Source organism: Rattus rattus, chromosome 7, assembly GCF_011064425.1.
Source record: "Rattus rattus isolate New Zealand chromosome 7, Rrattus_CSIRO_v1, whole genome shotgun sequence".
Taxonomy (NCBI): Eukaryota; Metazoa; Chordata; class Mammalia; order Rodentia; family Muridae; genus Rattus; species Rattus rattus.
The window spans coordinates 69,286,961-69,310,707 of record NC_046160.1 but is presented as its reverse complement, the minus strand read 5'-3'; the positions used below and the strand labels follow the sequence as shown (position 1 = coordinate 69,310,707).

Below are 23,747 nucleotides of genomic sequence, written 5' to 3'. Positions count from 1 at the left end.
GGATAGTTCTAGTTAAGAATTTAGAAGACCCAGGGTGCTAAAGACCTTGACTTTAATCTCCAGACCAGAGCAAAGGTATGTAACTTATGAAACTCATAGTTTCAAACAGGCTTTTCTGTTCTGTTTGCTTTTGCTTATTTGCAGCAGGGTCTTCCTAGGTTATGCTGAGCTGGAACTCTCGGGAGTCCTGCCTCATGTCAGGTAGTGCATTACAGGCATTGCCCCCACATCAGGCTCCAAAGAGGCATCTTAATACTTTCTTATGGGAATGATTCATTCGATCCATTACCCCTTTACGCGCTAAAGGAATGTCAAAAAAAGGATATAAAACTATGTAGATTTCTTTTAAATTTTAAACAGACAGATAAATACACTTCCTCTGGCAGCACGTACTCTAAAATTGGAGCAATACAGAGAAGATTGGCATGGTCCCTGTGCAAGGATGTCATGCAAATTCATGAAGCGTTCCATATTTTTCTTTTAAAGGGGTTGAAGGGGTAAACAGATGAAAGACCACCCCAACCATTTAAGGCTACTCCTAACTTCAGAAACAATTTTTTTTTATTTTTTTGGTTCTTTTTTTTTTTTCGGAACTGGGGACCGAACCCAGGGCCTTGCGCTTCCTAGGCAAGCGCTCTACCACTGAGCTAAATCTCCAACCCCAGAAACAATTTTTGAGAAAACCTACTGTGTAAATATCCACCACTACAGCCTAGGTTTCAGAGGGTTGTAATTAATTTTGTAGCAGAAGATTTTTAAGAAGACTAAAACATCACTACAGTAACCAGAGTCTTACTGGTATGATGAGCTGTGATCACCGAGTCTTGCATGACAGTGCCAAGAGAAACACTTTCTGATATCAAATATTTTTCTCATTCTGCCACCACACTTAGTCTGAAGTCATTTTTTTTTTAGAAAGATTCACAGCTGTGTTTTGAAGAAACTTGGTGTGAACTTTGCTAACAATGATCCAAATACGTTTTTGGATTACTCTCCGGAGAAATTGCAGCATTTCACACAAGCGGTACCCACTTTACTCTGGTGAAATGAAAATCTCTATTCTGCCCTTCTTTGCATGTCTCTTTAAAACCTAAAGCAGAAGAATGGGTCATGCGCTTGGGGACGCTTTCTTTTTTAATCTTCTTAGGTCTTCCACTCTGTTTCTAAAGTGATACTTAGTGTTAACTAGGTTGCAATTTCATTTGAAAGGAATTGAACAGGCTTTCCAGGATGAGGTAAAGATTGCCCACCGAGAGGATTTTGGCAGCTACCTTTAAACATGCAAAGATCTGTGAAGAAGGCACACCCAGGTTTAATACAGATAACGTTTGGTTCTTTGAGATAGAGATGATGTAATTCTGATATTGGCAAAGAAAAGATTCACAAGACATACTTTCCTCTCTTTGAATAAGTAAAGTTTTTCTCTGTAGCATTTGATTATACCGAGAATGAGAAAGACATTAGTGAATTTCTCACATGATAGCAATAGAAATGTCTGGTTTTGTTTTGAATTTAAATGCTTAACAGTGTACAATAGCATTTTGTGCTGCCTATAATTGGAGTGTGAAAATCAAGACATGTGGTAAAATTTATTAACACATCATTTCTATGAAATGAGGAGAAAGGAGTAGGCTAGTCTTACAAATGGAAATTAAAACATGTGGGTCAATCAAGCTAAAACTGTCAATATTTTAAAAGAAAGTAAGATGCAAAATAAATGGCTTCCATGTGCGAAGCACTGTCCTGTTTTAACAAGAATCTTTTGAGTAATTCATTATAATGCACAAATGAGGACACACATACAGAAAAATAACAAGTTTTATAATGTACTCAATGTCACAGACAGAAGCCTACAAATGTGTACAATGCTGACATCTAAAAGTGTTCCTTGTTCAACAGCTAAGGAAATAATGAAAGGCATGAGTGTCTCCTACACTCTGAGGACCAAACTGTAGTGCTTTCCAGAATATGCTAAATATATATTTATTTGCAGATATTTATTAAATCTCTTCTATGAGCTAGACACTGGATCAAGGGTATTAGACAGCTGCCCTCGGGCAATCACCCCTTAAATACAAACACTAAATGCTGAACAAGGGAATGGCTACAGAATAACATAGCTAGGTCTTTCCTGAGCACATCTATAACATGTAACCAAGCGCTTTACATATCTACCAAGTAACCTTCCTACAGCCTATAAGAGAGATACTCTAGAACAGTGGTTCTCAAACTTTCCTAATATGGAGACCCTTTAATGCAGTGCCTCATGTTGTGATGACCCCCCCCACCATAAAATTACTTTTCTTGCAACTTCAAAACTGTAATTGTGCTGCTGTCATGAATCGTATTGTAAATTTCTGTTTACACGGTCTTAGGTGACCCTTGTGAAAGGATTATTCAACACCTACCATACCCACAAAAAGGAGTCATGTCCCACAGGTTGAGAACTGTTGCTAAAGAGTTGAAGAGTCTAAAGGAAGAAAATGGTTCACTTCGCTCCACAAGGTCCCACGTTTGATCTGAGTCAACTAAGTGATAACTAACTGGATCCACAGGAGAGGAGAGAACAGCGCTAGGATAAGAAAGAGGGTTCACCCTCAGCTGTGGGACTGAAAGGGTTTGTTTCTTGCAGAAAGCCTCCCTTAGCACTAACACACCACTCACAGTACCTTGCACTCACTATGAGTTGCTTTGCTGTGGTCACTTACTTCATGATGGATTATTTACTCAAGACCAAAGAGAGTGTGTCTCACCTCGTGGAGAATGTACTTCCTCTCTTAAATTCTTCACCTATAAAATCAAGCCCATCCAGATTATCTTTTGATTGACTTAAACCAATTGATTTCGGATATTAGCTACATCTAAACAATACAGTTGTAGGCTCCACCAACATATAACATAAAACATATAATGTATAACATATAACATATATAAGGCAAAGAAATAACACAGGTCATGACCACCAAGGGACAGAAAACCAAGCCACCTAACAGTCCCTGCAACAGGAGCCATAAAAGGACTCAGACCAAGAGAAACCTGAACCTGTTTTCATACCAGCACACACACGCACACATGCACACAAATACTTTAATAACAAAGTGACTTTTATAAAACCAAAAGTTATCATATAGTCATTTACTTCTGTATGTTTAGAACCAAGCTTTAATAACACCAAAGTAAATATTTTTAAATGGTTTGTTTTGGCATGATTTGGTTTGGACTTGGTTTTTTTGAGGTAGGGTCTCACTCTATAAAATAGGCTGTCCTGGAACTCACTCTGTAGTCCAGACTGAACTCTGACACTTGGGAATCCTCCTGCCTCAGCCTCCTGAACACTGTGGTTACAGGCAGGAGCCAATACGCCCAGCTAGTTTCAAATATTTTGACTTTAAAATGAAAATCGCCACAAACATGCCAAATACTAGCCTCATTACAACCATGATCAAATTAAGCTCAAAAATGTGGCTATCAAATTATCATGTAGTAAGTCCCATAACCAAATGAATTACTTGATTTTAAAATCAATAAGACACACATAAGCATGTGTTATAACTTGTATAGTAAGATGAAGAATATTATTATTGATGAAATTTATGTTGTATTTTATACCTGACTATCAAAATAAGTGTTTAACTACATAATATACATACACACAGGCTAGTGTAATTATATCGTTTTCAAGGACACAGACATTTAACAAACCTCATGCAAGATCTTCACACAGTTTAAATGCTAATTCTGAAAAAAAAATAAAAAAAATGAAAACCACATAAATACAGGGGTGTCAACTGAGCCCAAGGTCACTGCAGGCCAGGTTGAAATGCATAAGCAACTCCCTAGCCATTCTGAACAACAGACTGCCTACACTGGCCCTAACTAGAGGGATCAGCCCCTCGACTCATCGCGCCACAATGTGCATAATGAAAGGTAAGAAAGGGTAACACCCACTGACTTCTTCATATCTGCTACCCTGCTGCACTGTGAGAAGCATCCTTTAATTCCCAAAATGTCACAAAAGCCGCCAGTACAATTATTTCAGATTCTCTGTCAGTCATCGTGTCGGTTTAGCTGGAATTAGAGGCTCCCACAATGGAGGGCGTGGGGAGGAGACTGGGTGCAGAGCACACTGACAAAGAGGTGATTCTCTCCTTTAGGACCGAAATGCACTCATCTAAAAGGTCCTGGAGCAATTTTTGGAATGAGAATTCAATCCGCAGAGTCAGTTTCTTTAACTCATGGATAGAAACTTGGATATAAAGAACATTCCCAAATCTTCAATATCCCTTAAAGACAAATTTCCTTGACAATCTCTACAGTCCATACCTACCAGAGCACCAGTGGCTTCCCCAGAAACACCCCAGGGTTGTGTGCAATGTTATTTGCAACAGAGGAAACGCACCAATAATTTCACAGGGAGAAAAACGCGAGCTTCTTTCTTCCTTGTGTATACACCCGGAGTTCACGGAGTTGAGGAATCCAACAGTTTAGGTGTCACCTCCATGTGCTTGCTTTTCAGAACTCTGTGGCATGCACATTGCCTGCTGGGTATCTGAAAAGAGACAACTCAAAGCATAATGAGCCAATCCGGGAGTCTACATATTCCGTCAAAGTGAGCACTACAAAGCGTTTGTCGCTGTTATTTCTGTAACGCTGAAAGAGAAGAAAAGATTTTGAAATCTGTTTGTGGTCTAGAACACTTGACTGCCACTTTTCGCATAATAACCAAAGACAATTGCATAGAAACACAGCCTGGTATCATTTGAAGGGAATCATTGAGACGTGGCTTAGGGACCTTGACCTTAAATGGTCCTGAAATTAATATTTTACATTAAAAATAAATAGTCTGAAGATCTCCATCTCAATCACTAGCCATTGCCAGTTGAAGAATGAAGACTACACTGATAACGTGTGTGGTAGTTTGAATGGAAATGGTTCCCCATAACAACATATATTTTCTTGCTTAGTCTAAAGCTGATGACCTGTTTGGAGAGGATTAGGAGGTGCGGCCTTGTTGGAGGAGGCGTGTCACTGGGAGTGGGCTTTAAGGTTTCAAAAGCTCATGTCAGGCCCAGTGTCACTCTCTCTGCCTGGTTCCCATGGATTAGGAACAAGTTGGAGTAGCCATTCTAACACCCAACAAAATAGACTTTCAACCAAAAGTTATTTTAAAAGATGGGGAAGGACACTACATACTCATCAAAGGAAAAATCCACCAAGATGAACCCTCAATTCTGAGCATCTATGCCCCAAATGCAAGGGCACCCACATTTGTAAAAGAAATGTTGCTAAAGCTCGAAGCGTACATTGAACCTCACACAATAATAGTGGGAGATTTCAACACCACTCTCACCAATGGAAAGATCATGGAAACAGAAACTAAACAGAGACACAGTGAAATTGAAAGAAGTTATGAACCAAATGGATTTAACTGATATCTACAGTATACTTCACCATAAAACAAAAGAATATCTCACCACCTCATGGTACCTTATGAAAAATCAACCATACACTGGGACAAAAAACAAACCTCAATAGATATAGGAACGTTGAATTAATCCCATTTATTCTATATGGCAACCATAGACTAAGACTGGTCTATAACAGCAACAAAAACAACAGAAAGCCCACATACACGTGGAAGCTGAACACCTATCTACTCAATGGTACCTTGGTAAGGGAAAAAATACAGAAAGAAAATAAAGACTTTTTAGAATTCAATGAAAATGAAAGTCCAACATATCCAAACTTATGGAACACAATCAAAACAGTGCTAAGAGGAAAACTTATAGCTCTGAGTGCCTCCATAAAAAATTGGAGAGATCATAAACGAGCAGCTTAGCAGCTCATCTGAAAGCTCTAGAACAGAAAGAAGCAAAAACACACAAGAGGAGTAGACAGCAGGAAATAATCAAACTCAGGGCTGAAATCAACCAACTAGTATATAAAGAATAATTAAAAAAAAAAAACAACAACCTTATGAGCTGGTTCTTTGAGAAAAATCTACAAAACAGGTAAACCCTTAGCTAGACTAACCAGAAGGCACAGAAACAGTATCCAAATTAACAAAATTAGAAATGAAAAGGGAGACATAACAACAGAAATTGAGGAAATTCAACAAATGATCAGATCCTACTACAAAAGTCTATACTCAACAAAATTGGAAAACCTGGATGAAATGGATGATTTCCTAGACAGATACCAGGTACCAAAGTTAAATCAGGATCTGATAAACCATCTAAACAGCCCCATAACCCCCAAGGAAATAGAAGCAGTCATTAGAAGTCTCCCACCCAAGAACAGCCCAGGGCCAGATGGTTTTAGTGCAGAATTCTATCAGACCTTCAAAGAAGATTTAATACCAATACTCTTCAAACTATTCCATAAATAAGAAACAGAAGGAGCACTATCCAATTTGTTCTATGAAGCCATAGTTATAGTGATACCAAAACCACAAAAGACCCATCAAAGAAAGAGAACTACAGACCAGTTTCACTTATGAATACAGATGCAAAAATAATCAATAAAATTCTCGCAAATTGAATCCAAGAACACATCAAAACGATCATCTACCATGATCAAGTAGGCTTCATCCCAGGAATGCAGGGATGGTTCGATATAAGGAAATTCATCAATGTAATCACTATGTAAACAAACTCAAAGAAAAAAACCACATAGTCATCTTATTAGATGCTGAAAAAGTCTTTGACAAAATACAATACCCATTCATGTTAAAAGTATTGGAGAGATCAGAAATTGAAGGTGCATACCTAAATATAATAAAATCAATATACAGCAATCCAATAGACAACAACAAACTAAATGGAGAGAAACTTGAAGCAATCCCACTAAAATCAGAGACTAGACAAGGCTGCCCACTCTCTCCCTTCCTATTCAATATAGTACTTGAAGTCCTAGCCATAGCAATTAGACAACAAAAAGAGATCAAAGGGATACAAATTGGGAGGGAGGAAGTCAAATATCACTATTTGCAGATGATATGATAGTGTACAGAATCAACCCCAAAAGTTCCACCAGAGGGTACCTACAGCTGATAAACAACTTCAGCAAAGTGGCTGGATATAAAATTAACTCAAACAAATAAGTAGGCTTCCTTTACTCAAAGGGTAAAAGGGCTGAGAAAGAAATTAGGGAAACAAATATGCTTCAGAATAGTCACAAATAATATAAAATATCTTGGTGTGACTCCAACCAAGCAAGTAAAAGATCTGTATGACAAGAACTTCAAATCTCTGAAGGAAGAAATTGAAGAAGATCTCAGAAGATCTCAGAAGATCTCAGAAGCTAAAACCATCCAATGGAAAAAAGACACCATGTTCAAAAAATGGTGCTGGTTCAACTGGCAGTCTGCATGTAGAAGAATGTAAATTGATTCATTACTTATCTCCTGTACATAACTCAAGTCCAAGTGGATCAAGGACCTCCACATAAAACCAGATATACTGAATCTAATGGAAGAGAAAATAGAGAAGAGCCTGGAATACTTAGGTACAGGGGAAAACTTCCTGAACAGATCACTAATGGCTTGTGCTTTAGAAGCAATAATCGACAGATGGAACCTCATAAAACTGCAAAGCTTCCGTAAAGCAAAGAACACTGTCAATAGGACAAAACAGCAACCCACAAATTGGGAAAATATGTTTACCATTTACCAACCCTACACCCGATAGAGGGCTAATATCCAAAATATACAAAGAACTCAAGAAGTTAGACAACAGAGAACCAAATAACCCTTTTAAAAAATGGGCTACAGAGCTAAACAAAGAATTCTCAACTGAGGAATATCGAATGGCTGTGAGCACCTAAAGAAATGTTCAACATCTTAGTCACCAGGGAAATGCAAATCAAAACAACCTGAGATTCCACCTCACACCAGTCATAATGGCTAAGATCAAAAAATGCAGGTGACAGCAAATGTTGGCGAGGATATGGAGAAAGAGGAACACTCCTCCATTGCTGGTGGGACTTTAAGCTTGTAAAACCACTTTGGAAGTCAATCTGGCAGTTCCTGAGAAATTGGAAATAGTTTTAACTGAGAACCCAGCTATACCACTCCTGGGCATATACCCAAATAATGCTCCAACATATAACAAGGACACGTGCTCCATTATGTTCATAGCAGCCTTATTTATAGTAGCCAGAAGCTGGAAACAGCCCAGATGTCCCTCAACAGAGGAATGGATATAGACAATGTAGTACATCTACACAATGGAGTACTACTCAGCTATCAAAAACAATGACTTCATGAAATTCACAGGCAAATGGATGGAACTAGAAAATATCATCCTTAGAGAGGTAACCCAGATACAAAAGAACGCACATGGTATGCACTCACTGATAAGGGAATATTAGCCCAAAAGCTCACAATGCCCATAATACAACCCACAGAACATATGGAGAAGGAAGACCAGGGTGTGGATGTTTCAGTCCTCAGTGGGGGGAGGGGGGAAAGGGTGGGAGGAAATAAGGGTGGCAACATCAGGATATGGAAGAGATGTGAGAGAGGTACAGAGGGTCAGGAAATCGAACAAAAATATGTAGCAGGGGGGATGAGACTGGGGATAGCCACCAGAGGGTCCCACACATCAGGGAAACATGAGGGTCCCAGGACCCAATGGGAATGACTTTAACAGAAATGCCCAGAGAAGAGGAAGACAGAACCTGTAGAGACCTCCTCCAGCAGATAGGCACTCCTCCAGTTGAGGGATGGGGACACCCACATATCTCAAAGTTTTTAACCAAGGAAGAACGGAAAAAAATGGAACAGAAACTGAAGGAAAGGCCAACCAGGGACTGCTCCACCTAGGAATCCATCATGTCTGCAGACACCAACCCAATACTATTGCCATGGTCAAGAGGTGCTTGCTGACAGGAACTTAGTGTCGGGTTCTGAGGAAGTCCAGCCAGCAACTGACCAATGCAGATGTGGATGTTTGGAGCCAACCATCAGATGGAGCTCAAGGAACCTGGTGGTGGAGATGGCCGAAGGACTGGAGGAGCAGAGGGGGTCACAACCCCATTGGAAGAACAACATAGGCTGACCTGACCACCCAGTTCTCCCAGAGTCTAGATCACCAACCGAGGAGTGTACCTGGAGGGATCCATGTCTCCAGATACATATGTAGCAGAGGATGGCCTTGCCTGACAGCAAGGGGAGGGGAAACCTTTGGTTCCGGGAAGGCGTGATTCCACAGTGTAGGGTGATGCTGGAGCGGTGGGGCGGGAGAGTGTGGGTGGAGAGCACTCTCATACAGGCAAAGAGTAGAGGGGAGTGCAGATGTGGGATGGGGGCTGGTGGAGGGGTAACTGGGAAGTGTGATATCATTTGAGATATAAACGAATAGAATGATTAATTTAAAAAAAAAGAATCAAAGAAGAAAATTCATAGATACAGAGTATGAATACTAGATTTTTTTTTATTCATAGTTTGGCGCTTAAGAGGACAGAACTCTTTTAAAACAAGAGGGGTCCCCAAGGATTGGATACCATCAAGGCGCTAGTCTCAGAGCCTTTTAAAGGACTCATAGCAGAAACTAGGGTAAGGATTGGGAAGGGGAATGAATCGGTTAGTCCATCCAGCCACCCCTAGGTGTCCAGAGGGTCTTCCTTAGGATTTGGTTCTCACCTATACTTTCTAGTCAAAGGTGAGAGATAATGAGGAATCAGAAGGCTCTTTGTCATTCCTGGCCTCCAGCAAGAACTTCACTGACCTTGCGGGTTTGACTGGGCTGGTGTCAGTCCCTGGCCTACCTCCTGTCTTAGTCGCTCATTTCACTTTATATTTCTTCCTCTTACGCTTCCACAGTTCTCCTTCCTCAAAGCTAAGCACCTATTGCTCTCCCTTGCATTATTTGAACTGAGTTTACATTTTTTAAAAAATGTTGTCTCTGCGGTACAATGTGCAGCTCGTTTCTCTCTCACAGCACAGGCATGTGAAGGTCCATCCATGTTGTTGTATGTGGCACACCACTTTATTCGTCAGTCAGATTCCACCCAGTAATCCCAGCTCTGCGTGGGAATCTAACCGAGGGCTGCCTGCAGGCTGAGCAAGCACTGACTGCCGAGTACATCCTCACTGTGGGATGCGGCACGAGGCCTTGACCCAATCGTCTGTCAGTGAGTCTGAGCTGTTTCTAATCCGGGGTGTTACAGGGAAGGTTGTTAGGATCATCTATACACAGCTTGGTGTTTATACACAAGCATTTTATCCTCTGGAACAAATAAATACAGAGATGCAAAGTAGTGTGGACAATATGTAAACTCATATTTAATATTTACACGAACTGCAAACGCTATTTTCCAGAACGGCTGTGGCAGTTCACGCTTCCACTATACATGTGAGAATCCTGTGCCTCCGAGTCCCAGCCAGCTCTTGATAGTCTCTTTTATGGCTAGGCATTCTAAAGGCGTGTGCTAGATTATCATCTGATCTCATTTGAACATCTTCCATTGTTAATAATGTGGAGCATCTTTTCGTGGGCTTATGTGCTACCTCCACCAGTGTTAGGTGATGCCTCTGTAAAATCTTGGCCAGTTCTTAAGTTACACTGTTTATCCTTCATCAAATGTGTGCTCTGAAAACACTTTCCTCCAGCCTGCGGTTTAGACTTGGATTGTTTCATATTGTCTTTTGAAGAGTAAAAGTTTTTCACTTTGAGGAAGTTCAATTGTATCAACTTTTTGTTTTGTCTCACATTTATTAAAGCTTTATTAATTTGGAGTTTATATTAAATATATGATCCGTCCTTAATGTTCATCTATGATCCAGATAGTGATCAAAGTACCCTGAGTTTAGATAAATTATAGACAGACAGACGGACAGACAGATGGATGGACAGAAAATTACTCCTGCATCCTTAGTTTATGTGCGTGGGTGTTTTGCCTCATGTCTGTCTGGAGGTACACACAGTAGTAAGCCATCGTGTGGATGCTGGGACTCAAACCTACATCCTCTGGAAGAAAGGCCAATTCTCTTAACCACTGGACTCCAAATTCTGTTACTTATTTTTCATCTGGTTGTTTTCTGTCAGTTTATGTTCCATCTATTTTGAACCACATAGGGCATACTTGCAATGGCTACATTACCCCACCACCCCACCACTCTGCCACCCTACTACCCCACCACCTACCACCCCACCACCTTTCACTCCACCACCTACCATCGTACCACCCCACTACCCTGCCACCCACCACTCACCACCCCACCATCCTACCACCCCGTCACCCTACCACTCTGCCACCCTACTACCCCACCACCCACCACCCTACCACCTTCCAACCCACCACCCACCATCCTATCACCCCAACATCCCAACACCCAACACCCCAACACCCCAACACTCAATACCACAACACCCCAACACTCAATACCACAACACCCCAACACCAAACACCCATCACACCACCACCTCTTAACTGAGCTGATTCACTTTTATTGCTGTCAATATCTTTCTTTGGCCCTGAAAAAAAATTGTTGTGAAGTCATCAGCACTCCAGCTTTTACTGATTAGCATGGAAAATCTTTTTGTACTCTGTGCTTTTTACAGACATGTGTATTTAAAATGTGTTTCTTCAGCTAACTGTACACTATGGTTTAAATATGGACTAGTGCTCCTCAAAGGCCAGTGTGTTGACTTCTCTCTCCACAGAATGGTTGAAGGCCTCTCGCCGGCCCAAGCATGGCAAACACAGCAGGTTCTCCCTTTCTTTCCCTTTCCTCCACTAACCTTTAGATTACATTCCTAAAGCTAGCCACCAAAGTCTAATCCCTTACTTGGCCACTTTGTCGTGCCTAACTCACTACTGAGGCTGATCTCCAAAGTCCAGCCATCAAAACTCATTATTTGGACTAACCTGGTTGAAATAGCCACTCAGAACTCGCCAACTCGTCCTAGCTCATTCTAACATAGACTTTTTCCCTTTTAAAACCAATACTTGCAAAGCTATTTGCTTCTGCTTCTGCCCAACTCAGGTTCAGCCACCTTGTCCCATTGGTTTGTTTAAACAAGGTTCTCTTCCTGCTTGGAAATTGGTGTTTGGGGGTGGTCTGTGTCTAGTCTGGGGATCCAGAGAGGAACACCCACAATATGTGGGTCCCTTCAATAGTAGTGAGTCATTGAGACGTGGGGCTTATGGGAGGACCTTGGGTTATCAAGTGGGTGCCCAGAACTGTGGAGCGCAATCTCTTCCTCCCCCCTTTTCTGGACCTGATATACGCAGTTAGCTTCTTCCAATTCTAAAATCCCAATGCCACGAGGTCACCCTAAGACTGGAAACTCCAGAACCCCAAGGTAGCTAACCCTTCTTTTCATGAGTTAACTGCCAGTAGCAATTTGTTGTAGTAACGGGAAGTCGAGTGATGCTTTGTGCTCACCCTGGTATCTGTAGAAAATAGCAGTTGTACTCCACAAGAGTGTGAGAAAATACATGGAGTGGGGCAGCAGGGAGGGCTACAGGCACCAAGAGCAACTTCAAGGAAGAGCAAAGGGCTAGCATGTTAAAAAAAAGTAAAAAGCGCTGTGCAGTTCATCCCCCGACATGACTCTGTAGACTAAAGCCTCAAATGGGAGGTCAGAGCCCCGCTGCATGTTCACAGGAAGATAACGTCTGCCCTGCTCACCAAGCAGCTGTGGCCAAAGTGCGATGTCTGCTTCACAGCGGCCCAGGTGCTTCAGGGATCTTGTAAGGCTATGGAATCAACAGGTCGTCCAGTTACACAGAAACGCGTCATCCACATGGACGTATGAGAAAGCTACATCTCACTAAAGGTCTGTCTGGTCTTCACCTGAGAAAGGTGGGCTTATCACCAGATTAACCTTGAAAGTTGGAAAAAAAATCCCAAACGGAAAGTCAACCATCCACAACTTGGAAAACAGAAGAACAAAATCTTAGTTTAAAGACTCAAGAGTAAACGTGATGTGTGTTGTTTAGCTGCAGATGCCTAAGCTAGGGTAGGTTTGAAACTTCTCAAAATATCTCTGGAATGTTCCTTTGTTATTTATCTGCGTCTCTATATTTCTGTATTTTCATTTTGTTTTATAGTTAATGATTAAAAGTTGGAAATGTTTCCCAATTCCAAATGGTATTTGTTTTATAAATAAAGTCCATCTTACCAAGTAAAGAAAGGAGTGGGGTTGGCACAGTTCTCCTGTAATCCCGGGACTCTGGATCCTGACACAACAGGCTCCAGGGTTTAAGGCCAGCTGAGCTACACGGTGAGAAATACCAGAGGGAAAAAGGAAGGGAGGTAGGAAGGACATCTGCCAACCTGACATTTCCCCAAACCACCGAGCATGCTCAGTCTATGTGGAGTCCTGGACTCGAGCTCCATCAACAAAGAAAGAAAGGGGTTCAAGAGGGGTAAAGGTAGCATCACAGTCACAAGAAACTAAAGTAAAATGTGATTCTTGCATTTTTGGACTTCACTGGGTTTTGTTTTGTTTTACATTGTTGCTTTATCTTTTTATCTGATCTAACCATACGTCAGAATAAAATAGCCAGATCTTCATTTAATGCCCATATTCTGATTAGGTTTAAGACAATCGTGTTGCTCTATCTTTTTCTCTCTCTATGCCTCATCCATTATTTTCCCTTTTCCTCTGTTCTGGGCTTCTTTTGAATTAGCCAAATGAAGTCTATTTTTGCTCACTATGCAATCCTAAACTGGCATTTTTTTTCCTGTTATGTCTAAAAACTGCCTTTTTACCCTAACGAAAAAGAAAGTTACTGTCACCCTCAAGTTCCTCTCTTTGTAACTCAATGTCTTAGTCAGGGCTACTAGTGCTGTAATCAAACATCGTGACCAAAGCAACTTGGGGAGGCAAGGGTTTCGCTCACAGTTCCATATAAACGTTCATCACCAAAACCATCGAGGGCAGGAACCTGTATGCAGAGGCCATGGAGGGGCTGCTTACTGGCTTGCTCCACATGCTTTCTTATAGAACCCAGGACCACCAGCCCAGGGATGGCTCCACCTACCTCAGCTGGTTTCCCCTCATCACTCACTAATTAAGAAGACGCCCTACAAGCCTGACTACATGATCTTTTGGAGGTATTTTCCTTAATTAAGGTTCCTTCCTCTCAGATGACCTTGGCTTGTGTCAGGTTGACATGAAACTATCCAGCACACCCTTGTAATAGACAGAATAACCATGTGAACAGCTGTAGTGGTAGGAGGTACTGAAAAGGAGGAGGCAGGGGATTCACAAGTCTGCGGTCAGTCTGCTCTACACCTGGAAGTGGCTCAGTCCTTAAAGCTCTTTTTGCTCTTCAGAAGACCAGAGCTCCATTCCTAGCACCCACACCAAGCAATTCACAACCACCTACCATTCTAGTTCTGAGGAATTGCTACACTGTGTCTGCTGTGTGCTAGGAGGAAAGGGAAAGGATACACCAGTGGACTCATGAAGCAGTAAAATCTTTTATAATTCACTACACATAAGCAGAGTCGCTGATTCATCAGGGTCACCAGACAAAGACTCAAGAGTCTTCTTTCTTCCTGCAGCTCTGAGGAGGGGCTTTGAAGCAGGGTTTGTAGCAAGCATAAAACCCACAAGCATCTGAGCCAAGTTACAGTTATAATTTTTATCAATCAGAACTCAGGGATGAGGGACTTTCCCCGTGTTCCTTCCATGTCGACTGACATTGAATGTGTTTTTGCTCAACCAACCAAACTTATTTATCCTTTCTGTTAGGGACAGGCATTAAGTTTTGGGTGACTATTGTTGCTTAGAGAGGGAGTTGATCAGTTTAGATAAAAATTGAGTTTGAAGTCAAAATGGCAATACTTAGGACAAGTTTCTTTTATCTGCTCCCAACAATGGGCACTCACACATATGTGCCATACACACTTACACACACACACACAGACACACACACACACACCCCATTCATGTAAATAAAAACAAATCATTTAATTAAATGAATAAAAGATGCTAATTAGGTTTAACGGAAGGGTTTTTTGCTGGTGGTGGTGTGTGTTACTGGGAATTGAACCCAGGAGATGTCTTAAAAACAATATTTTTTTTTACTTTGCATTGATGCACTAATGAGATCTTTGGAGATCTTGTTTGGGGCAAATGTATTTTGCCTGTGGAACAGGTAGGCATGCCTAGAGACCAGAACACAGATTGTAATAATGACAGATCAAACAATGGCCTCCAGAAATGCTAATTCCTGGAATGTATAAATGTGTTAGGCTGTGTGGCAAAGAGTACTGAGTGTTGCAAGTTAGGTGACCTTGAAATGGGGAGATTATCTTAGATCATCTGGAGGGTCCAGTATAATCACAATTTTAAAATAGGAAACAGAGCCCAACAAAGGCCAGAGAAAGGCTGGTGACGAGGCAGGCGGGAGCAGCGATGCTGTGGTGAGCCTGTACAAACTAGAAAGTGTGAGGGAGCAGGGTCTTTCTCGTGGTGCAGAACAGAATGTGGTGCAGGTGGCCCCTGAGTGGCCCACAAGAACCCTGCTGCAACCGTGGCACACAGCGCTGTACCGTGGTAAAACCCGCTTCCCTCTAGGCCTCCGAGTCATTGATCAGCAGTGGCAGGAATCACACATCTTCTGTCTGCCTTTGAGGGTCCCCTTTACCAGTACTTTGGATTCTCAGCATTTTAACACATCGTCCAACATTTTCCTCAGAAGATAATTCATAGAACAATTTTTTTAAAAAATGCACCATTAAAGAGAAAAGCAATACCTGGTAAGAGGAGAAAATTTTAACCCTAAACAGTTGAATGTTTTATACAAAGCAAAAATTTTCTGACGAAGGCAGACCATAAAATGTTCATCTCTGGTTAAGTGTAGTTAATATCAACAACACTTCCGAGAAATTATGCATTTTATCTAAGTCCTAAGACTTTACAATAGAGAAAGAAAACCAAGTGCACACATTACAGCAGCTCCACGAGGGAGCAGAGTTCACTAATCAATAATAAAAATGTTTGATACACACCACTTAATGACCCGTAGGTACTTTTCGCCTTACTTTGGCTTAATAAATTCATTTCAAGAATAATGCTTTAGAGCTAGAGATGCAGCTTGGTTGGTAGCGTGCCCACGTGTTATAACAAGGCCTGGTTTGATCCTCGGTATTAAATAAACTTGTCCTGATGGCACGTGCCTAATATCATAGCATTTTTGAGGTGGTGAGTTTGAGACCAGCCTGTGCAAGTCAAAACTAGATCTCTCAAAAGGAAATGTTTTAATAATGCTATTCATTGATTCATCTAATAACTTTCTTTCGGGTGAGTGTGTGTGTTGTCTGAATGTGTGTATGTATACCTCATGTGTGCCTGGTGTTCACAGAGACCATCAGGTCCCTCAGAACTAGAGTTACAGAAGGTTGTAAGCTGCCATGTGGATGCTGGGAACTAAACCCAAGACCTCCTCAAGAGCAGCCAATGCTTGTAACTACTGAGCTGACTCTCCAGACCCTCATTTAATAACCTAGTATTCTATCTACATATAGATATACATTGACTTTTAAATTTTTCTTTCTAAAGAGCCTGGAGAATTTTTGTATATATAGCTCTAAATGGCAGAAAAATCCCCCCCCAAAAAAAAATTCATCAAGAGGACCTATTCCAAAATAAAGCCTTTAGCCTACTCCAGCATCAAATGCAAACACCAAAATGAGGAAATTTTGTTTCAGGCTAATAAGCCTCAGAATGATATCTTTATGGGGTGCATATATGTGTACATATGTGTATAAATGAATGTGGGCATGTATATGTCGCAACACATGTGCGGAGCCCACAGAACGTTAGGCATCTGTAGTAGAGCAGTGAGGCTTGAGAGCAGATTATACTGTGTGCATTAGGAAACTGTTCTGTAGAGAATTCATCAAAGGATCTCTTGACAGTCTGGCCTCTGGCTGGCCTTAAAGAGTGAGAGAACAAAAGAAAAGAGAGAGGAGCCAAGATAACCATTCATTTCTGTGAAAAGTCCCAAGATCTGTGAAATGCCTTCTCACATAATTCTAAATACCTAATTGTTCTTGCCCCTTCAGGCAGGCCAATAAACCTCCAGATTCTATGCAATTTCTTGGGTTTATGTGTATTTTGTCTATGTACTATAAATAATCCATTTCCATGTTGAACCTCACTCAAATCAATTTGTGTATGCCATTGATATCCTGCTATCCTGACTAACATCTATACATGCCTCACATTTGTAATGTTTGTATAGAATCTCTGCATTATAGTCCAGCTTTCATATTGTTATAGCAAATCTATGCTTTTTTATTTACTGTACAGATGTTTGATGGTTAGTGCTAATTGCCAATTTGATAGAATCCTAAATCACCTGGATGGCTTCTGTGCATGCCCATAGGAAATTCTCTTGATTGTGGTGAGGTAGGAAGTTCTGTCCACTGTGGGTGGTACCATTCCCTAGCAAGAACACTTGTCTGTATACTTGGAGAAAGGGAACTGAGCATTAGTATACATTCAGTGTTCTCTGCTTTCTGACCATGGATGCGATATGACCTGTCACCTCGTGTTGCTGTGGCTTCCCCCCATCATAATGTACTACTTACTTGAACTATGATAATAAATAACTTCTTCCTACCTTTAATTGCTTTTGTAAGAGTATTTTCTCTTAGTATCAGGAAAATAAGCCAAGTCAGAAAATGGTTTCAAAAAGTAGGGGAGTTACTATGATAAGCATGTGGTTGTAGTGGTTTGAATAGGAATGGTCCCCACAGACTCATAAATTTTTAATGCTTTATCATTAGGGAATGGCACCATTTGACAGGGATTGGGAGGTATGACTTTGTTAGAGTAAGTGCGGCCTTGTCGGAGGAAGTGCAGTGTAGTGAGAACTTTGCTTTGTTTTCAAACACAGAAATAGTATAAGACTATGTTTTCACTGCAATCCCAGGTATGGGATTTGGGCTGCTTCAGACTGTCCACAGCAGTTGATCATGGTTTGCCTCATGCTCTAGCAGGGACATGATTCTGCCAGCTGCAGGTAGCTTCTACAAGTGAATGACATTTGGGATTCTGGGGGCTTTTCTGAGGGTGTATAAATCCGAGGGTCCTGAGAGTCGGGGAGCTATTGGTGGGCTGGTTGTTGTTTGCTATTGATCGCTGCTGTTAATCATAGTTTGTTAAGTAGTCATATACAAAGAAGGAACAAGAAGAAACTAGATATACTGATGGTGAAGATCAAACTTGCCCCAAGGAACTTGATACCCCTAATCAATAGGAAGTAGTCGAACAATAACATTACCCCCTCTTCCCTCTATCATTTTTTTTCTCTCCTACCTAGTGTTAGGGGTTGAAAGGGTTGAATAAGGATGGAATAAAGTAAGTAGCCAAAAGGCTGATTACAGTGTGTCACTAGGGGGTGGGATTTGGGTTTCAAATGTTGTTAGGCCCGGGGTCTTTTTCTTTCTGCTGCCTGAAAATTCAAATGAAGAACTCTCAAGCTATTTCTCCAGACAGACCATTGATCTGTCTGCATGGCACCATGCATCCTGCTGTACTGACAATGGAGTAAACCTCTCAAATGTTGGCAAGTTCCAATTAAATGTTTTCCTTTATGCGAGTTGCCTGTGATCATGGTGACACTTCACAGTCAGAATGCTGGCTAAGATGGTGGTTGTTAGGCCATTGAAACTGTTTTGTGCCTAGAATGTGGAAGAGTTTGAACCTTTGGGTTATAAAGCCTATGAATGCTGTGAACAGAGTTGGTAAGATCTTGAGAGGCAGAAATTTGAGAAATGTGGATTGTGAAGGCCTGACTGATGAAGTTTCATTGGAAACAACCCTATTAAGAATTGGACTTGGGGCTTCCCGGTTGCTGCCACCGCAGAGAGCCCGTGGGCAGCACCCCGCAAGCGAACTTGAGCCTCGGGACCACAGGTAAGACCAACTTTCCTGCTGCAAGAAAGCGGCCTGGTGATCTCGGGACACACGGAGGCAGAATTCCTCTAGGACCGGGCACGTCCTGTGTTTACCGGAAGTCCCACACCCGCGGATCCCGGCCCGCAGCAGCTCTCTGCTCCCAAAACCCGTGGGAGAGAGACCTCACCGCCTGGTCAGGTGGGCACTCCTGAGGCCGCAGAGCGGAAGAGACCACCAACACTGCCCACCCCTGCCCACATCCCTGGCCCAAGAGGAAACTGTATAAGGCCTCTGGGCTCCCGTGGGAGAGGGCCCAGGAGCGGCAGGAGCCCTGCCTGAGACACCGCCGGAACCTGAAGGAAACAGACCGGATAAACAGTTCTCTGCACCCAAATCCCGTGGGAGGGAGAGCTAAACCTTCAGAGAGGCAGACACGCCTCTGAAACCAGAAGAGACTGCTCTCTGCACACATTACTGATTCCAGAGGAAAACACGGAGGCCATCTGGAACCCTGGTGCACGGAGGCTCCGGAAGAGGCGGCACAGATCTTCCCGGTTGCTGCCACTGCAGAGAACCCGTCGCAGCACCCCATGAAGCGAACTTGAGCCTCGGGACCACAGGTAAGACCAACTTTTCTACAGGCAGTGACCTGCCTGGTGAACTCAAGACACAGGCCCACAGGAACAGCTGAAGACCTGTAGAGGGGCAAAACTACACACACGAAAGCAGAACACTCTGTCCCCATAACTGGCTGAAAGAAAACAGGAAAACAGGTCTACAGCACTCCTGACACACAGGCTTATAGGACAGTCTAGCCACTGTCAGAAATAGCAGAACAAAGTAACACTAGAGATAATCTGATGGCGAGAAGCAAGCGCAGGAACACAAGCAACAGAAACCAAGACTACATGGCATCATCGGAGCCCAATTCTCCCACCAAAACAAGCATGGAATATCAAAACACACCAGAAAAGCAAGATCTAGTTTCAAAATCATATTTGATCATGATGCTGGAGGACATCAAGAAAGACGAGAAGAACTCCCTTAGAGAACAAGTAGAAGCCTACAGAGAGGAATCAAAAAAAATCCTGAAAGAATTCCAGGAAAACACAATCAAACAGTTGAAGGAATTAAAAAATGGAAATAGAAGCAATCAAGAAAGAACACATGGAAATAACCCTGGATATAGAAAACCAAAAGAAGAGACAAGGAGCTGTAGATACAAGCTTCACCAACAGAATACAAGAGATGGAAGAGAGAATCTCAGGAGCAGAAGATTCCATAGAAATCATTGACTCAACTGTCAAAGATAATGTAAAGCAAAAAAAGCTACTGGTCCAAAACATACAGGAAATCCAGGACTCAATGAGAAGATCAAACCTAAGGATAATAGGTATAGAAGAGAGTGAAGACTCCCAGCTCAAAGGACCAGTAAATATCTTCAAAAAAATCATAGAAGAAAACTTCCCTAACCTAAAAAAAGAGATACCCATAGGCATACAAGAAGCCTACAGAACTCCAAATAGATTGGACCAGAAAAGAAACACCTCCCGTCACATAATAGTCAAAACACTAAACGCACAAAATAAAGAAAGAATATTAAAAGCAGTAAGGGAAAAAGGTCAAGTAACATATAAAGGCAGACCTATCAGAATCACACCAGACTTCTCGCCAGAAACTATGAAGGCCAGAAGATCCTGGACTGATGTCATACAGACCCTAAGAGAACACAAATGCCAGCCCAGGCTACTGTATCCTGCAAAACTCTCAATTAACATAGATGGAGAAACCAAGATATTCCATGACAAAACCAAATTTACACAATATCTTTCTACAAATCCAGCACTACAAAGGATAATAAATGGTAAAAGCCCAACATAAGGAGGCAAGCTATACCCTAGAAGAGGCAAGAAACTAATCGTCTTGGCAACAAAACAAAGAGAAGAAAAGCACACAAACACAACCTCACATCCAAATATGAATATAACAGGAAGCAATAGTCACTATTCCTTAATATCTCTCAACATCAATGGCCTCAACTCCCCAATAAAAAGACATAGATTAACAAACTGGATACGCAACGAGGACCCTGCATTCTGCTGCCTACAGGAAACACATCTCAGAGACAAAGACAGACACTACCTAAGAGTGAAAGGCTGGGAAAGAACTTTCCAAGCAAATGGTCGGAAGAAGCAAGCTGGAGTAGCCATTCTAATATCAAATAAAATCAATTTTCAACTAAAAGTCATCAAAAAAGATAAGGAAGGACACTTTATATTCATCAAAGGAAAATCCACCAAGATGAACTCTCAATCCTAAATATCTATGCCCCAAATACAAGGGCACCTACATACGTAAAAGAAACCTTAATAAAGCTCAAAACACACATTGCACCTCACACAATAATAGTAGGAGATTTCAACACCCCACTCTCATCAATGGACAGATCATGGAAACAGAAATTAAACAGAGACGTAGACAGACTAAGAGAAGTCATGAGCCAAATGGACTTAACGGATATTTATAGAACGTTCTACCCTAAAGCAAAAGGATATACCTTCTTCTCAGCTCCTCATGGTACTTTCTCCAAAATTGACCATATAATTGGTCAAAAAACGGGCCTCAACAGGTACAGAAAGATAGAAATAATCCCATGCGCTATCGGACCACCACGCCCAAAGCTGGTCTTCAATAACAATAAGGGAAGAATGCCACATATACGTGGAAATTGAACAATGCTCTACTCAATGATAACCTGGTCAAGGAAGAAATAAAGAAAGAAATTAAAAACTTTTTAGAATTTAATGAAAATGAAGGTACAACATACCCAAACTTATGGGACACAATGAAAGCTGTGCTAAGAGGAAAACTCATAGCTCTGAGTGCCTGCAGAAAGAAACAGGAAAGAGCATATGTCAGCAGCTTGACAGCACACCTAAAAACTCTAGAACAAAAAGAAGCAAATACACCCAGGAGGAGTAGAAGGCAGGAAATAATCAAACTCAGAGCTGAAATCAACCAAGTAGAAACAAAAAGGACCATAGAAAGAATCAACAGAACCAAAAGTTGGTTCTTTGAGAAAATCAACAAGATAGATAAACCCCTAGCCAGACTAACGAGAGGACACAGAGAGTGTGTCCAAATTAACAAAATCAGAAATGAAAAGGGAGACATAACTACAGATTCAGAGGAAATTCAAAAAATCATCAGATCTTACTATAAAAGCCTATATTCAACAAAACTTGAAAATCTGCAGGAAATGGATAATTTCCTAGACAAATACCAGGTACCGAAGTTAAATCAGGAACAGATAAACCAGTTAAACAACCCCATAACTCCTAAGGAAATAGAAGCAGTCATTAAAGGTCTCCCAACCAAAAAGAGCCCAGGTCCAGACGGGTTTAGTGCAGAATTCTATCAGACTTTCATAGAAGACCTCATACCAATATTATCCAAACTATTCCACAAAATTGAAACAGATGGAGCACTACCGAATTCCTTCTATGAAGCCACAATTACTCTTATACCTAAACCACACAAAGACCCAACAAAGAAAGAGAACTTCAGACCAATTTCCCTTATGAACATCGACGCAAAAATACTCAACAAAATTCTGGCAAACCGAATCCAAGAGCACATCAAAACAATCATCCACCATGATCAAGTAGGCTTCATCCCAGGCATGCAGGGATGGTTTAATATACAGAAAACCATCAACGTGATCCATTATATAAACAAACTGAAAGAACAAAACCACATGATCATTTCATTAGATGCTGAGAAAGCATTTGACAAAATTCAACACCCCTTCATGATAAAAGTCCTGGAAAGAATAGGAATTCAAGGCCCATACCTAAACATAGTAAAAGCCATATACAGCAAACCAGTGGCTAACATTAAACTAAATGGAGAGAAACTTGAAGCAATCCCACTAAAATCAGGGACTAGACAAGGCTGCCCACTCTCTCCCTACTTATTCAATATAGTTCTTGAAGTTCTAGCCAGAGCAATCAGACAACAAAAAGGAGGTCAAGGGATACAGATCGGAAAAGAAGAAGTCAAAATATCACTATTTGCAGATGATATGATAGTATATTTAAGTGATCCCAAAAGTTCCACCAGAGAACTACTAAAGCTGATAAACAACTTCAGCAAAGTGGCTGGGTATAAAATTAACTCAAATAAATCAGTAGCCTTCCTCTACACAAAAAGAGAAACAAGCCGAGAAAGAAATTAGGGAAATGACACCCTTCATAATAGACCCAAATAATATAAAGTACCTCGTGTGACTTTAACCAAGCAAGTAAAAGATCTGTACAATAAGAACTTCAAGACACTGAAGAAAGAAATTGAAGAAGACCTCAGAAGGTGGAAAGATCTCCCATGCTCATGGATTGGCAGGATTAATATAGTAAAATGGCCATTTTACCAAAAAGCGATCTACAGATTCGATGCAATCCCCATCAAAATACCAATCCAATTCTTCAAAGAGTTAGACAGAACAATTTGCAAATTCATCTGAATAAAAAAAACCCAGGATAGCTAAAACTATCCTCAACAAAAAAGGACTTCAGGGGGAATCACTATCCCTGAACTCAAGCAGTATTACAGAGCAATAGTGATAAAAACTGCATGGTATTGGTACAGAGACAGACAGATAGACCAATGGAACAGAATTGAAGACCCAGAAATGAACCCACACACCTATGGTCACTTGATTTTTGACAAAGGAGCCAAATCCATCCAATGGAAAAAAGATAGCATTTTCAGCAAATGGTGCTGGTTCAACTGGAGGTCAACATGTAGAAGAATGCAGATCGATCCATGCTTATCACCCTGTACAAAGCTTAAGTCCAAGTGGATCAAGGACCTCCACAT

General features: G+C 41.3%; 1 non-coding gene across 1 annotated transcript; it reads left to right on the top strand.

Annotated features, from left to right (window-relative positions):
- The first annotated feature begins 374 nt into the window (after positions 1–374).
- Positions 375–477, top strand: LOC116906320. Its single transcript, XR_004388607.1, has one exon. It is a non-coding gene; the product is annotated as a U6 spliceosomal RNA (small nuclear RNA).
- Positions 478–23,747: the final 23,270 nt, after the last annotated feature.